The 17,050-nt window shown below is 43.3% G+C and overlaps 1 protein-coding gene across 6 annotated transcripts in view; it reads right to left on the bottom strand.

Annotated features, from left to right (window-relative positions):
• The window catches only part of LOC134895878 (cytochrome P450 1A1-like), a 124,359-nt gene that overhangs the window by 80,127 nt on the left and 27,182 nt on the right, over positions 1–17,050 (bottom strand). Inside the window, exon 1 of one of the 6 annotated variants that reach the window (XM_063913875.1) lies at positions 693–759. The exons of 2 other annotated variants lie outside the window; for them this stretch is intronic. The gene's annotated coding sequence lies outside the window, so the exon portion shown is untranslated. Of the gene's footprint in view, positions 1–692; positions 773–17,050 lie in introns of those variants that run through there. 3 more of the 6 variants (XM_063913877.1, XM_063913873.1, XM_063913874.1) reach the window with 3 other exon arrangements.

Consider the following 17,050-nt stretch of genomic DNA (forward strand, 5'->3'; position numbering starts at 1 on the left):
TACTGCTAGTAGTGTGAATTTGCATTTCTAATTGAATTGTGTAAATCTCAGGGGTCACATGAAGGTGAAGTGTGCAAGTTAAACATTGCAAGTTTGCCTTCTGCAAACTCGCACCTAACTGAATCCCCCCTCCCTCCCCCCCCAACCCCCTAATTCCCCAACTCCCCAACCTCCAAAGAGAGACAGGAAGAGAATAAGGGAAGCCAGAACAAGAGGTGAGGGAGACAGAAAAGAAGAAAAAAAACAAAAAACAGGCAACGCTGGGAATATCTTAGTATACATATATATTCATTACACAGATCTGTTAATTATTGTTTCTTTCACTATAAGATCCTCCATTTCAGCTGCTAATAATGGTACAAAGACCTGCATAGAAAAATGATGCATACTATTTAACAGTACAAAGAATCTGAGTAGTTAACTAAAAACACTTACACAGTAGGCCCCACAGCTATTCTTTTTAGAGTACTATACAATATTATCATAGAAGTACTGTATTAAATTTAGTATATACTGTAAGTAGAGTATGGCTTCACCAACAGTAAGTGATCATTTAAAGTAATATGATGAAAGAGACTATTGTCAAAAAAGCAAGGCTAGAGTGCTAGACTATTAGTACAGGGAGATAAAAAAAAAAACAGTATAAGTAAACTCACTGTGAACATAACAAAACAGTGAACAAAATGACTTACTTATTAACTTGCAGAGAAGTGCGTGGGGATGCCCGAAGTAGTGACTGTTTAATACACCAGTTACAGAAACATTTTAGCTTCTGAATGTTGAAAAGTGGGCGTATTAGGAAGTGAATATAGGACTGACATCACATAGAGTGTGTACAGTGTACCAAATTTGGAACAGCAATCATTGCAATTATCACAGTATATAGATAGATTAGGACCACTAAAGGATAGACAATTAGCAAATAAACTAATAATCATAAGGAAGTTGGATACAAAGTTTTCAGCTCAAATAAACATACATAATAAAATATGTTTTACGATAATAAAGAATAGCTGTGCTAGATCTTTTAGTCAGCATTGTATATATAACAACATATCAAATAAAACTAAATAATTCCACTTCTAGACAAACTTATTTTAAACAATAATTGGAGAGACGGATAGCAGTTGATTTACCGACAGACACAATACCGACAGCCATTGACTGACAGTCAAAATACAGACACGGTCAAAATACGGACATTCATTATACCATGTTCAAAATGGCAAAATAGTCAGAATACCGACATTTGAAATGCCAACAAGTCAAAATACCGACATGCCTTTGTAAGGAATTTTTGCCCCAAAACAGACTTGTTCATACTTTACCATCCCAGTGTATCTGGAGGGAGAATATAATAGTGTGCCGAGCGCAGCGAGGCACTGTGCCCGAAGCATGGCGAGTGGACACGGTAAAATTGCACTGTGTCCATATCGACACAAAAAACAGAAAAACTAATGTCGGTAATATGAAATGTTGCCATTTCAAATGTCGGTATTCTGACTCTGTCTGCATTTTGAACATGTCGGCATAATTAATGTCGGTATTTTTACCGTGTCAGTATTTTGACTGTCGGTCAATGGCTGTTGGGATTATGACCGTCTTTATTGTGTCCGTCGTTAAATCATACTGAACCCGGAGAGACAACTTGCAGCTAAACTGCTGTGAACCATATCAAAGAAAGGAGCATATTTGCATCACATAATGAAACCATTCTTAAATGACAATGACACCAGGAGCTAACTGTTTGAAGTTGTCAAAGTCGAAAAATATTGCAGTACACACATCAAGTACAAACTACACACACATGGACACCGCGCGTGTACTTGTTCTGCCGTGCGTGCACATATCCGCAATTTGCGTATGTTCGCTCCCACGGTCAGGCGCATTAGCGCGTGGTATGGGTATTTACGGTAGAGTTTGTATACGCATGGAGAGCCATCAAAACACATTACATATTTAATCCAAATAGTGCACAATGTACACATAGTCTCCTTGCACCACATCAGAAAGTAATAGCTGTTTAAATGGTAACAGAACAAAGGGATTCACCTTTACAGGATAAGAGGGGACAGACTAAGGTTATAAGGTGGTGTTTGGTATCCAGCTGTAGGGTATTTTAAGGGTAACATTCCGGTGTTGGTCTGCGGAAGATCGCATGTTCCTGCGGATAGTTATGTGCAGAAGCAGAATATAGATATAAACTGTATTTACTACACATTATGTATGCGGCGGGAATCCAGAGGAGACCACCCACAAGAGCAGTTGGAAAAGACATCGCCTACCTATTCAAATCGACCTATGACCTCTCCTGTACTGTAAAAGTGCATTCCTGTGTCAAATGGACAAAGGGATTACAGTATCCACTGTATTGCTTTTGGAAGAATTGTATAAATAAAGCCTGCTGCAGCCTGGTCCAACACAAGACTCACAATGTTATCTATTAGATGACGGAGGACCGGACCTGGAAGCGCACGCGAATATACTCACGTATGTACCATTGAATGTAGCCATTTACTCTGTTATATTATATTATGTTGTATTGTATTGATTGTATTGTAACCCCCTTTCAGCAATATTACGCTGTGGTGTCGGAACCCAGTGATTTAACTACAAATCTGGTGTCGTGTCCTCATTGCCCTGCTAAGGTTTCAAGTGTGTTATCATTGCATTGCATAGCTGTCAAGGGTTTGGGTGTATTTCTGGGTGTGTACGCGCTGTGAGTACTTTGTACCGTCAGCGCGGCGTGTGTATGCAAAGTCCATACACTATACGGGACTCTGTACGCTAATAGCGTAAAAAGTGCGTAGAGTGTGTATTAAGTATAGCGGCCGCAGCGGCTCCATGGTAAAGTGTATTTAAGGTGTGTTTAAGGTATAGCTTTCATTCCTGTAAGATAATCAGGTTTATCAATTGGGGGCATCGCTCGGTTTTCCACATACTTGCTACCTAACAGGTCACAGCAGACTTAATCTATCAGCAAAGGGCGGACAGGTATCCTACGTATCCTTTTCTTGGTCGGTGGATGCACTGAAAACCCTACTTAATTGCTGATTAGATGGTGTCTGCTCTGTATGGTTTGTAGAGATTCTGGTAGAACTCGTAAGGTAAACAGTAAAAAAGCTATTTAAAATCTGTGAAAGTTTTTTTGGCGACAAAACCGTACACAGCACCCATACTCTTTGCATACTCTCTCACATTGTTAGCCATAACATTCAGATTGCTAGGTTCATTTAAACCTATGTGAAACCGGAGATATTTTTGTTGCTATATAGTTAAAACTAAAAATAAATGTTAAGGAAGTAAGTGTAAGACACACACACAGCCTGGCCTTGTTGTAAAGGTTTATACAGAAAGAAACTGTGTGTTGTGTTAAGTGAGCGATTATAGTTAATATTGCTCACATTTATAGAATTGTGTGATTTATGCTATTGCGGACGTACGGTTTTGTACACATGTCTCGGACAAAGTACAGGACTGCGTACGCAGCGTAAGAGACACGCACAATCGCGTGCTTACGCAAATTGCGTAAGAAGTACGCTCGCTAAGTACAAATTACACAATAGTTCGTTTAGTTTAAAGGTGGGACAGTAGCCACGCTACAATAGCACCAAACCACCCGGTTTCTAAAGAAATTTAGTATAAAAACAAAATTTAGTATAAATAATTTTTTTATTTAAATTGCCTCTGGGGATAAAGCTGCCAACTTGAATGAATCCTGATTTTCTGTACAGAAAAATAAAGTGTATTTGAGTGAGCGAATGCAGGAGTGAGTGGATACTGAACCCAAGAACTAGGTCTTCTAGGTGGTCTAGGTGGACACACTGGGTTAGTAGAGGCCCGGTGGCGTAGGGTTTGCAACCCTGCGTTATTAACTAGGTGGTCTTAGTGGACTGAGTGGTATCCCATACAACTCTAGGTGGTCTGCTAGGTGGTCTACAGCAATCATTGGGCATATAGATAACTAGTATCTATAGGCTGTTCTATTGCATCACATGTCCGTTTGTTCTGCACAGCGCAACGTGATATTATTGTGTCATATGCGCTGTGGAAGAGCATACGCGGACGTGATTGTATAGACAAAGGGGTTTTTCTTTGATAACTTCGGGAAATCTCCCTGGTGGGCTTCATTGGAAAGGGTGAAAGATAGTTATCTAATTTCTCTGTTTTTCACTCTACAAACAATTCCAGTTGAAAAATACTGAAAAGGAAATTTTCACTGCCTCTCTCAGGAAAATATTCCAAACAGAACTTCCACCGAAAGAAATTACGGTGTAAGGTCTGATAGGAGCCCTAAGTTGGGTACATTGCGATCCGCTATCAACAGCGTATCGTTGTAGTGGCCAGCGTGGGCGAGAGCGAGTGGAAAGCGCTCGGGTATACTTCCACCGTCTACTTATATTGAGTATTTTGGTGTTTGTGGGAATTTTTTAAAGTTATTAGAAGAGACCCACAAATATGGGAGCCAATTGCTCAAGTAAGAGACGTTTAGACAGGGTTCAGGCAGAATTGTGGCCAAAAGGCTCAGCAAGGTTTATCATGTGTGAAAAATATGGTTCACACACAGAAGTCTTATGCAATGAGTGGATATGTATGACTAACAATGATAGGTAACCATTCCCTAGGGTGGGCAGCTTTGAACCAGAGGTACTGCAGAATGTAAGCAGTAGAATATGTCTTCATAAATCAGAAAACAAAGGATTAGACATAATGATTTTTTAAAATTATGGCAACAGGAGGGGGATATGCAAAGAGAACAAATTCGCAAAACAGGTTCAAAACCTAGCGGGAATGAGAACACAAACACACCATTGTCGACACAGGTCGAAGGGGATGAGATGGCTACAGTCAATGGTATATCCGTAAATGATAGTAGTATGCAAAAACAATGTATTAACCCTAATTTTTGCAAGATGTATCCTGTTTTGAAGTCTTTTCAAGGTTATAGGTCACAAGAAGATGAAGGATCCAGCCAAATTCCAGCTCTCCTCCAAGCAGTCACTTTGCAGGAAACTCAGGTGGGGCCTGTCCAACCAGGTAGAGCAGTAACAGTATTCCCCAATAAAAGAACTGGTGAGGTCACAGCTACCGGTAAGTGTGAGACAGTTCATTGCACAGAGACAACAACACCTCACAGTAAACAGATTAGGAACGGAACTGTAAGATTACACCCTGTCTTGGAAATAGTAACTCCCAATGGGGGAACCGATAGTCAGGGAGTAATCCTCACCAGGAATAATCCAATATATTGCCCGTGGCCCAGAGATGAGCTGCGATCAATCATTTCAGAATTCCCCGACCCTCGGAAGCATTTAGCCAGATGTCAGAAATTTATCAAAGATCTGGGTAATGCGTATGAACCGACAAACACACACTGGCGGATAGTTTTGAAAGCGTGCCTACCCCCTAATATTGACACCCAAAAATGTATCTCTGATTGTAGATTACAGTCGGATAGTCTTATGACTGACATTAACAATCAGGAAAATATAGAACAAATTAATAGGCAACTAGAGTTGTGATTCTCCATTGAGTGGAGAAGAATTTTCTCCATAAAACAGAGGGAAAATGAAATGACATCTGAATATTTCCATCGGGCCCTGCAAATAATGGATAGATACATTGGGGTATCAGATACAGGGAACGATGCGAAGTATAGGGAAGTGGCTGTCTCTGTGCTAATGGACGGACTCAATAAGACAGTAAGGGACAGGGTACAAACATCTTTGCCTAGTTGGAATAAGGTCACAGTAGCTTGTCTTAGAGAGTGCGCGATTGAACACCATAAGAATATTGCTAGGCGTAGAGAACTGCAGGAGGAGAGGCTGAGGATTGAAAGAGTACAGGCTCTTACACCAAAGTCTCATCAACCTAAATCCCAAAACACGGATAGTAAGAAAGGACCTAGGATATGTTACACTTGTAGGAAGGAAGGGCATTTTGCCAGAGATTGTAGGTATAGTAGAACACATAGCCAATATAGACCCCTAGACATAGAAAACAAGCCACGTTATTAAACACATAGATGGGATCAAGGGACATATAGTAAGGAATCACGAGCCATATAGAAAACAAAGATTCGGTTAATGGGAAGAACAGAATAAATTAGAGATGAGCGGGTTCGGTTTCTCTGAATCCGAACCCGCACGAACTTCATGTTTTTTTTCACGGGTCCGAGCGACTCGGATCTTCCCGCCTTGCTCGGTTAACCCGAGCGCGCCCGAACGTCATCATGACGCTGTCGGATTCTCGCGAGACTCGGATTCTATATAAGGAGCCGCGCGTCGCCGCCATTTTCACACGTGCATTGAGATTGATAGGGAGAGGACGTGGCTGGCGTCCTCTCCATTTAGATTAGAAGAGAGAGAGAGAGAGATTGACCTGATTTACTGGAGCTTAGGAGTACTGTAGAACTGTAGAGAGTGCAGAGTTTACTAGTGACTGACCACAGTGACCACCAGACAGTGCAGTTTTATTTAATATATCCGTTCTCTGCCTGAAAAAAACGATACACAGTGACTCAGTCACATACCATATCTGTGTGCACTGCTCAGCCCAGTGTGCTGCATCATCTATGTATATATCTGACTGTGCTCAGCTCACACATCTTATAATTGTGGGGGAGACTGGGGAGCACTGCAGTGCCAGTTATAGGTTATAGCAGGAGCCAGGAGTACATATTATTATTAAAATTAAACAGTGCACACTTTTGCTGCAGGAGTGCCACTGCCAGTGTGACTGACCAGTGACCTGACCACACTGACCACCAGTATAGTTAGTAGTATAGTATACTATATTGTGATTGCCTGAAAAAGTTAAACACTCGAATCTGACTGTGCTCAGCTCACACATCTTATAATTGTGGGGGAGACTGGGGAGCACTGCAGTGCCAGTTATAGGTTATAGCAGGAGCCAGGAGTACATATTATTATTAAAATTAAACAGTGCACACTTTTGCTGCAGGAGTGCCACTGCCAGTGTGACTGACCAGTGACCACCTGACCACACTGACCACCAGTATAGTTAGTAGTATAGTATACTATATTGTGATTGCCTGAAAAAGTTAAACACTCGTCGTGTGACTTCACTTGTGTGGTGTTTTTTTTTTTATTCTATAAAAAACTCATTCTGCTGACAGACAGTGTCCAGCAGGTCCGTCATTATATAATATATACCTGTCCGGCTGCAGTAGTGATATATATATATTTTTTATATCATTATTTATCATCCAGTTGCAGCAGACACAGTACGGTAGTTCACGGCTGTAGCTACCTCTGTGTCGGCACTCGGCAGTCCGTCCATAATTGTATACCACCTACCCGTGGTTTTTTTTTCTTTCTTCTTTATACATACATACTACTACTACATCTCTTTATCAACCAGTCTATATTAGCAGCAGACACAGTACAGTACGGTAGTCCACGGCTGTAGCTACCTCTGTGTCGGCACTCGGCAGTCCGTCCATAATTGTATACCACCTACCCGTGGTTTTTTTTCTTTCTTCTTTATACATACATACTACTACTACTACATCTCTTTATCAACCAGTCTATATTAGCAGCAGACACAGTACAGTACGGTAGTCCACGGCTGTAGCTACCTCTGTGTCGGCACTGGGCAGTCCGTACATAATTGTATACCACCTACCCGTGGTTTTTTTTTCTTTCTTCTTTATACATACATACTACTACTACATCTCTTTATCAACCAGTCTATATTAGCAGCAGACACAGTACAGTACGGTAGTCCACGGCTGTAGCTACCTCTGTGTCGGCACTGGGCAGTCCGTCCATAATTGTATACCACCTACCCGTGGTTTTTTTTTCTTTCTTCTTTATACATACATACTACTACTACTACATCTCTTTATCAACCAGTCTATATTAGCAGCAGACACAGTACAGTACGGTAGTCCATGGCTGTAGCTACCTCTGTGTCGGCACTGGGCAGTCCGTCCATAATTGTATACCACCTACCCGTGGTTTTTTTTTCTTTCTTCTTTATACATACATACTACTACTACATCTCTTTATCAACCAGTCTATATTAGCAGCAGACACAGTACAGTACGGTAGTCCACGGCTGTAGCTACCTCTGTGTCGGCACTGGGCAGTCCGTCCATAATTGTATACCACCTACCCGTGGTTTTTTTTTCTTTCTTCTTTATACATACATACTACTACTACATCTCTTTATCAACCAGTCTATATTAGCAGCAGACACAGTACAGTACGGTAGTCCACGGCTGTAGCTACCTCTGTGTCGGCACTCGGCAGTCCGTCCATAATTGTATACCACCTACCCGTGGTTTTTTTTTCTTTCTTCTTTATACATACATACTACTACTACATCTCTTTATCAACCAGTCTATATTAGCAGCAGACACAGTACAGTACGGTAGTCCACGGCTGTAGCTACCTCTGTGTCGGCACTGGGCAGTCCGTCCATAATTGTATACCACCTACCCGTGGTTTTTTTTTTCTTTCTTCTTTATACATACATACTACTACTACATCTCTTTATCAACCAGTCTATATTAGCAGCAGACACAGTACAGTACGGTAGTCCACGGCTGTAGCTACCTCTGTGTCGGCACTCGGCAGTCCGTCCATAATTGTATACCACCTACCCGTGGTTTTTTTTTCTTTCTTCTTTATACATACATACTACTACTACATCTCTTTATCAACCAGTCTATATTAGCAGCAGACACAGTACAGTACGGTAGTCCACGGCTGTAGCTACCTCTGTGTCGGCACTGGGCAGTCCGTCCATAATTGTATACCACCTACCCATGGTTTTTTTTTTCTTTCTTCTTTATACATACATACTACTACTACATCTCTTTATCAACCAGTCTATATTAGCAGCAGACACAGTACAGTACGGTAGTCCACGGCTGTAGCTACCTCTGTGTCGGCACTCGGCAGTCCGTCCATAATTGTATACCACCTACCCGTGGTTTTTTTTTCTTTCTTCTTTATACATACATACTACTACTACATCTCTTTATCAACCAGTCTATATTAGCAGCAGACACAGTACAGTACGGTAGTCCACGGCTGTAGCTACCTCTGTGTCGGCACTCGGCAGTCCATCCATAATTGTATACTAGTATCCATCCATCTCCATTGTTTACCTGAGGTGCCTTTTAGTTGTGCCTATTAAAATATGGAGAACAAAAATGTTGAGGTTCCAAAATTAGGGAAAGATCAAGATTCACTTCCACCTCGTGCTGAAGCTGCTGCCACTAGTCATGGCCGAGACGATGAAATGCCAGCAACGTCGTCTGCCAAGGCCGATGCCCAATGTCATAGTACAGAGCATGTCAAATCCAAAACACCAAATATCAGTAAAAAAAGGACTCCAAAACCTAAAATAAAATTGTCGGAGGAGAAGCGTAAACTTGCCAATATGCCATTTACCACACGGAGTGGCAAGGAACGGCTGAGGCCCTGGCCTATGTTCATGGCTAGTGGTTCAGCTTCACATGAGGATGGAGGCACTCAGCCTCTCGCTAGAAAAATGAAAAGACTCAAGCTGGCAAAAGCAGTAGCACCGCAAAGAACTGTGCGTTCTTCGAAATCCCAAATCCACAAGGAGAGTCCAATTGTGTCGGTTGCGATGCCTGACCTTCCCAACACTGGACGTGAAGAGCATGCGCCTTCCACCATTTGCACGCCCCCTGCAAGTGCTGGAAGGAGCACCCGCAGTCCAGTTCCTGATAGTCAGATTGAAGATGTCAGTGTTGAAGTACACCAGGATGAGGAGGATATGGGTGTTGCTGGCGCTGGGGAGGAAATTGACCAGGAGGATTCTGATGGTGAGGTGGTTTGTTTAAGTCAGGCACCCGGGGAGACACCTGTTGTCCGTGGGAGGAATAGGGCCGTTGACATGCCTGGTGAAAATACCAAAAAAATCAGCTCTTCGGTGTGGAAGTATTTCACCAGAAATGCGGACAACAGGTGTCAAGCCGTGTGTTCCCTTTGTCAAGCTGTAATAAGTAGGGGTAAGGACGTTAACCACCTCGGAACATCCTCCCTTATACGTCACCTGCAGCGCATTCATAATAAGTCAGTGACAAGTTCAAAAACTTGGGCCGACAGCGGAAGCAGTCCACTGACCAGTAAATCCCTTCCTCTTGTAACCAAGCTCACGCAAACCACCCCACCAACTCCCTCAGTGTCAATTTCCTCCTTCCCCAGGAATGCCAATAGTCCTGCAGGCCATGTCACTGGCAATTCTGACGAGTCCTCTCCTGCCTGGGATTCCTCCGATGCATCCTTGCGTGTAACGCCTACTGCTGCTGGCGCTGCTGTTGTTGCTGCTGGGAGTCGATGGTCATCCCAGAGGGGAAGTCGTAAGCCCACTTGTACTACTTCCAGTAAGCAATTGACTGTCCAACAGTCCTTTGCGAGGAAGATGAAATATCACAGCAGTCATCCTGTTGCAAAGCGGATAACTGAGTCCTTGACAACTATGTTGGTGTTAGACGTGCATCCGGTATCCGCCGTTAGTTCACAGGGAACTAGACAATTTATTGAGGCAGTGTGCCCCCGTTACCAAATACCATCTAGGTTCCACTTCTGTAGGCAGGCGATACCGAGAATGTACACGGACGTCAGAAAAAGACTCACCAGTGTCCTAAAAAATGCAGTTGTACCCAATGTCCACTTAACCACGGACATGTGGACAAGTGGAGCAGGGCAGGGTCAGGACTATATGACTGTGACAGCCCACTGGGTAGATGTATGGACTCCCGCCGCAAGAACAGCAGCGGCGGCACCAGTAGCAGCATCTCGCAAACGCCAACTCTTTCCTAGGCAGGCTACGCTTTGTATCACCGCTTTCCAGAATACGCACACAGCTGAAAACCTCTTACGGCAACTGAGGAAGATCATCGCAGAATGGCTTACCCCAATTGGACTCTCCTGTGGATTTGTGGCATCGGACAACGCCAGCAATATTGTGTGTGCATTAAATATGGGCAAATTCCAGCACGTCCCATGTTTTGCACATACCTTGAATTTGGTGGTGCAGAATTTTTTAAAAAACGACAGGGGCGTGCAAGAGATGCTGTCGGTGGCCAGAAGAATTGCGGGACACTTTCGGCGTACAGGCACCACGTACAGAAGACTGGAGCACCACCAAAAACTACTGAACCTGCCCTGCCATCATCTGAAGCAAGAAGTGGTAACGAGGTGGAATTCAACCCTCTATATGCTTCAGAGGTTGGAGGAGCAGCAAAAGGCCATTCAAGCCTATACAATTGAGCACGATATAGTAGGTGGAATGCACCTGTCTCAAGTGCAGTGGAGAATGATTTCAACGTTGTGCAAGGTTCTGATGCCCTTTGAACTTGCCACACGTGAAGTCAGTTCAGACACTGCCAGCCTGAGTCAGGTCATTCCCCTCATCAGGCTTTTGCAGAAGAAGCTGGAGGCATTGAAGAAGGAGCTAAAAGGGAGCGATTCCGCTAGGCATGTGGGACTTGTGGATGCAGCCCTTAATTCGCTTAACAAGGATTCACGGGTGGTCAATCTGTTGAAATCAGAGCACTACATTTTGGCCACCGTGCTCGATCCTAGATTTAAAACCTACCTTGGATCTCTCTTTCCGGCAGACACAAGTCTGCTGGGGTGCAAAGACCTGCTGGTGACAAAATTGTCAAGTCAAGCGGAACGCGACCTGTCAACATCTCCTCCTTCACATTCTCCCGCAACTGGGGGTGCGAGGAAAAGGCTCAGAATTCCGAGCCCACCCGCTGGCGGTGATGCAGGGCAGTCTGGAGCGACTGCTGATGCTGACATCTGGTCCGGACTGAAGGACCTGACAACGATTACGGACATGTCGTCTACTGTCACTGCATATGATTCTCTCAACATTGAAAGAATGGTGGAGGATTATATGAGTGACCGCATCCAAGTAGGCACGTCACACAGTCCGTACTTATACTGGCAGGAAAAAGAGGCAATTTGGAGGCCCTTGCACAAACTGGCTTTATTCTACCTAAGTTGCCCTCCCACAAGTGTGTACTCCGAAAGAGTGTTTAGTGCCGCCGCTCACCTTGTCAGCAATCGGCGTACGAGGTTACATCCAGAAAATGTGGAGAAGATGATGTTCATTAAAATGAATTATAATCAATTCCTCCACGGAGACATTGACCAGCAGCAATTGCCTCCACAAAGTACACAGGGAGCTGAGATGGTGGATTCCAGTGGGGACGAATTGATAATCTGTGAGGAGGGGGATGTACACGGTGATATATCGGAGGATGATGATGAGGTGGACATCTTGCCTCTGTAGAGCCAGTTTGTGCAAGGAGAGATTAATTGCTTCTTTTTTGGTGGGGGTCCAAACCAACCCGTCATATCAGTCACAGTCGTGTGGCAGACCCTGTCACTGAAATGATGGGTTGATTAAAGTGTGCATGTCCTGTTTATACAACATAAGGGTGGGTGGGAGGGCCCAAGGACATTTCCATCTTGCACCTCTTTTTTCTTTTATTTTTCTTTGCGTCATGTGCTGTTTGGGGAGGGTTTTTTGGAAGGGACATCCTGCGTGACACTGCAGTGCCACTCCTAGATGGGCCCGGTGTTTGTGTCGGCCACTAGGGTCGCTAATCTTACTCACACAGCTACCTCATTGCGCCTCTTTTTTTCTTTGCGTCATGTGCTGTTTGGGGAGGGTTTTTTGGAAGGGACATCCTGCGTGACACTGCAGTGCCACTCCTAGATGGGCCAGGTGTTTGTGTCGGGCACTTGGGTCGCTGAGCTTAGTCACACAGCTACCTCATTGCACCTCTTTTTTTCTTTGCGTCATGTGCTGTTTGGGGAGTGTTTTTTGGAAGGGCCATCCTGCGTGACACTGCAGTGCCACTCCTAGATGGGCCAGGTGTTTGTGTCGGCCACTAGGGTCGCTTAGCTTAGTCATCCAGCGACCTCGGTGCAAATTTTAGGACTAAAAATAATATTGTAAGGTGTGAGGTATTCAGAATAGACTGAAAATGAGTGGAAATTATGGTTTTTGAGGTTAATAATAATATGGGATCAAAATGACCCCCAAATTCTATGATTTAAGCTGTTTTTTAGGGTTTTTTGAAAAAAACACCCGAATCCAAAACACACCCGAATCCGACAAAAAAAATTCGGTGAGGTTTTGCCAAAACGCGGTCGAACCCAAAACACGGCCGCGGAACCGAACCCAAAACCAAAACACAAAACCCGAAAAATTTCCGGCGCTCATCTCTAGAATAAATGCAACTTTTCCGTTTGACAGAACTTACTGGAGTTAGGAGGAGGCCTCTAAACTTCTGCTTCTCTCTCTAGCAGAAGTGACCTCTAAGTAACTTAACAGGAGTTTTGTTAGAGATGGTATACATATAGAGTGCTCCCACCCATGAAGCACAAAATATGTTAGATACCCACGAAGACTAATGTTGCATTTCACTGTTCTAGATGCATGTCCATCACAGGTAGAGGAAATTATCTCAAAGAAACCAGGTTCCCTATGAACTTAGAATGGACAAGACACTGGATTGATGGCTGGGATAGTCCCAGTAGAGATATAACACACATAGAATTTTTTTTAGGGGAACAGACCGAGTAGAGAATCATTCCCCCGTAGTGCCCAATCCAGATGTAAAATTTTGTAAAATCTTCTTTGCCTCTACAAACTTATCTGTTACTAAACTCTGTGATTTGTCTTCAAAGTTTCCTCTTCATCTCTTACGTTCACCAACAGGGTTACAGTTCAGACGCCACAGGCCTACTCGGTCTTTCAGAGTTCTGCCCAAATCCAGTATATCTCACCAGCATAGGGACACCAGTATCAGTGTGCCTGGTCATGCACAAAGAGTGGAGAATGGGAATACTGATGAAGGGAGACTGTGCATAGACACCGATATGCATGATGGTGTGACAGCCTGGTGGTGAACGCAAATCTGACAATTTTTTTTTATTATTTCCCCTCTCTTTTCACTTTCCACAGATGGTCCTTAATTATATCACAGCCATGACGGGTGGGTACTGTGTCACTTTGGCAACTCAATATAGTGTGAAGTACTGTACGTATATTACAAACAGCACTGATGACCCAACCGAGATTATCGATCGAAAGATGGACGATATCTTGCAGTTGAAGTGGGAGTTCCGGAGGAGACACAACCTTACCCTGACCGCTGTGGGTAATGAGCTGACCGGCTTGGTCTCATGGTTGAACCCACGAAATTGGTTCTCAGGATTAGGAGAGTGGGCTCAAAATGTTATTATGAGTGTAGGGAAGTTTCTCCTTTGTATCCTGGGAGTCGTCATAATTATTAGCTTGATATTTAGGTGTGTTCGAATTCTGACGCGGCGCAAGCACGGCACAAAGTTGATGAGTTTAGGGAGCAAGAGCGCTGTTACAGCAGCAGACTTAATTTACGACCCATCCATAGAGACAGTGTTATGATAAGGATTGCAAATGAATTCCATGGCCTGTTTCTTTCACCCGTTTTTCTTTTGTCTCCCCCTCTGCCCAGATACACCCATCCGGAAAAGACATCAGCCCTACCCAAGAATGTTTATGTAAATGTTTATGTGAATGTATTTTAGATATGTGTCTTATCTTCATCTCTACAACCTTCAGTTAATGACACACATAGTCGACAGGTAATATCCACATATACTAGCACTCACATATGTCCCCCCCCATGTATCATCAACTAAATGTGCACCCCATTTGTTGGAACAAGAAGCCGAAAAGATCTCGGTAGTGTTTGTTGGCCCACGTACAGACCCTTAATACCGGATAAGAAGGATTTAATGTATACTTCGCAATACCTTGAAGCTTATTTAGAACATATGCAGCACGATGATATATGCCCCTCAGACATGGATTCATACATATGGTAAGAAAAAGAAATGGCTGCGCAATGTGTTAGAGCAAATTAGAGCTAATTAAGAGTTGATGTGTAAAAGATATAAATAATTTATTAAGCTGATGACATTAAATTTGACACATAAAGAATCAATAAAAATAATATTATAAAACCAAGATTTAGATGCAAATCACCTTGAGATTATAGATATATATACTGGAGGTAGTACCCTCAGATTTTGGTGAGGAAACAAATCCAATTAAATCTCCATATGAAAGTCCACAGTCAGGTAAACAGCTGATCCACAAATATCTAATATTAGATGCCGTGATGGAAATCTCAGTGCGGCAATAGAGAGAACTGCTGTGTGGGTGATTATGTACCTCTCCGAGGGCTGGTCCCGACCGAGCGTCCTCGGTCGTATTATCCTTAATTGAACACGCACACAGTGTTCTGTGGCAGCGCATGTGGCAGAGCAACTTCAATCATAACACCCACATCTTTGGGCATTAGTATCTGAGGCGCTTCTTGGCAATTTTTGTTATTGTTTCATGGATTCATACATACATGCTTTTTACTATCCCACTAGGTCATACCTTTCCTACCTACCACTCTTCCCCGACCATTCAATTTTCTGTAGATATTGTGTAGGTATTTTTCTGTTTAGTGACTAGATAGTGGCAGTTATTGGTGACTGCCAAAGGGTGGACTGTCAAAGTCGAAAAATATTGCAGTACACACATCAAGTACAAACTACACACACATGGCCACCGCGCGTGTACTTGTTCTGCCGTGCGTGCACATATCCGCAATTTGCGTATGTTCGCTCCCACGGTCAGGCGCATTAGCGCGTGGTATGGGTATTTACGGTAGAGTTTGTATACGCATGGAGAGCCATCAAAACACATTACATATTTAATCCAAATAGTGCACAATGTACACATAGTCTCCTTGCACCACATCAGAAAGTAATAGCTGTTTAAATGGTAACAGAACAAAGGGATTCACCTTTACAGGATAAGAGGGGCCAGACTAAGGTTATAAGGTGGTGTTTGGTATCCAGCTGTAGGGTATTTTAAGGGTAACATTCCGGTGTTGGTCTGCGGAAGATCGCATGTTCCTGCGGATAGCTATGTGCAGAAGCAGAATATAGATATAAACTGTATTTACTGTACATTATGTATGCGGAATCCAGAGGAGACCACCCACAAGAGCAGTTGGGAAAGACATCGCCTACCTATTCAAATCGACCTATGACCTCTCCTGTACTGTAAAAGTGCATTCCTGTGTCCAATGGACAAAGGGATTACAGTATCCATTGTATTGCTTTTGGAAGAATTGTATAAATAAAGCCTGCTCCAGCCTGGTCCAACACAAGACTCACAACATTATCTATTAGATGACGGAGGACCGGACTGGGAAGCGCACGCGAATATACCATTGAATGTAGCCATTTACTCTGTTGTATTATATTATGTTGTATTGTATTGATTGTATTGTAACCCCCTTTCAGCAATATTACGCTGTGGTGTCGGAACCCAGTGATTTAACTACAAATCTGGTGTTGTGTCCTCATTGCCCTGCTAAGGTTTCAAGTGTGTTATCATTGCATTGCATAGCTGTTAAGGGTTTGCGGTGTATTTCTGGGTGTGTACGCGCTGTGAGTACTTTGTACCGTCAGCGCGGCGTGTGTACGCAAAGTCCGTACACTATACGGGACTCTGTACGCTAATAGCGTAAAAAGTGCGTAGAGTGTGTATTAAGTATAGCGGCCGCAGCGGCTCCATGGTAAAGTGTATTTAAGGTGTGTTTAAGGTATAGCTTTCATTCCTGTAAGATAATCAGGTTTATCAAAGTATAAAATATATTCTAAGAATTCAAAGTGATAATCATCTGTTGCATCTGTATATAAGTTATACAGAATGTGCTAATCTCTCTAACTCTAATTTTTAAATCAGACATGTCAGACTCATGGCCGCTGCCCGCATTGGGCCCACAACGCATACTTTTGTGGCACAGGTTAACTTTTTTAAAACAATAGAATGTGGCACGCCACCGTCGGATGAGGAACTGCTGCCTGTCTGCCATGATCAGAGCTTAGCTCTGATCGGGCGGCATTTTATCGCTCTGCGCATGCGCAAGAAGATAGTGATAGACAGGGGTTAAAGTGAGCCGGAACGGGCCGGAACT

Source organism: Pseudophryne corroboree, chromosome 1, assembly GCF_028390025.1.
Source record: "Pseudophryne corroboree isolate aPseCor3 chromosome 1, aPseCor3.hap2, whole genome shotgun sequence".
Lineage (NCBI taxonomy): Eukaryota > Metazoa > Chordata > Amphibia > Anura > Myobatrachidae > Pseudophryne > Pseudophryne corroboree.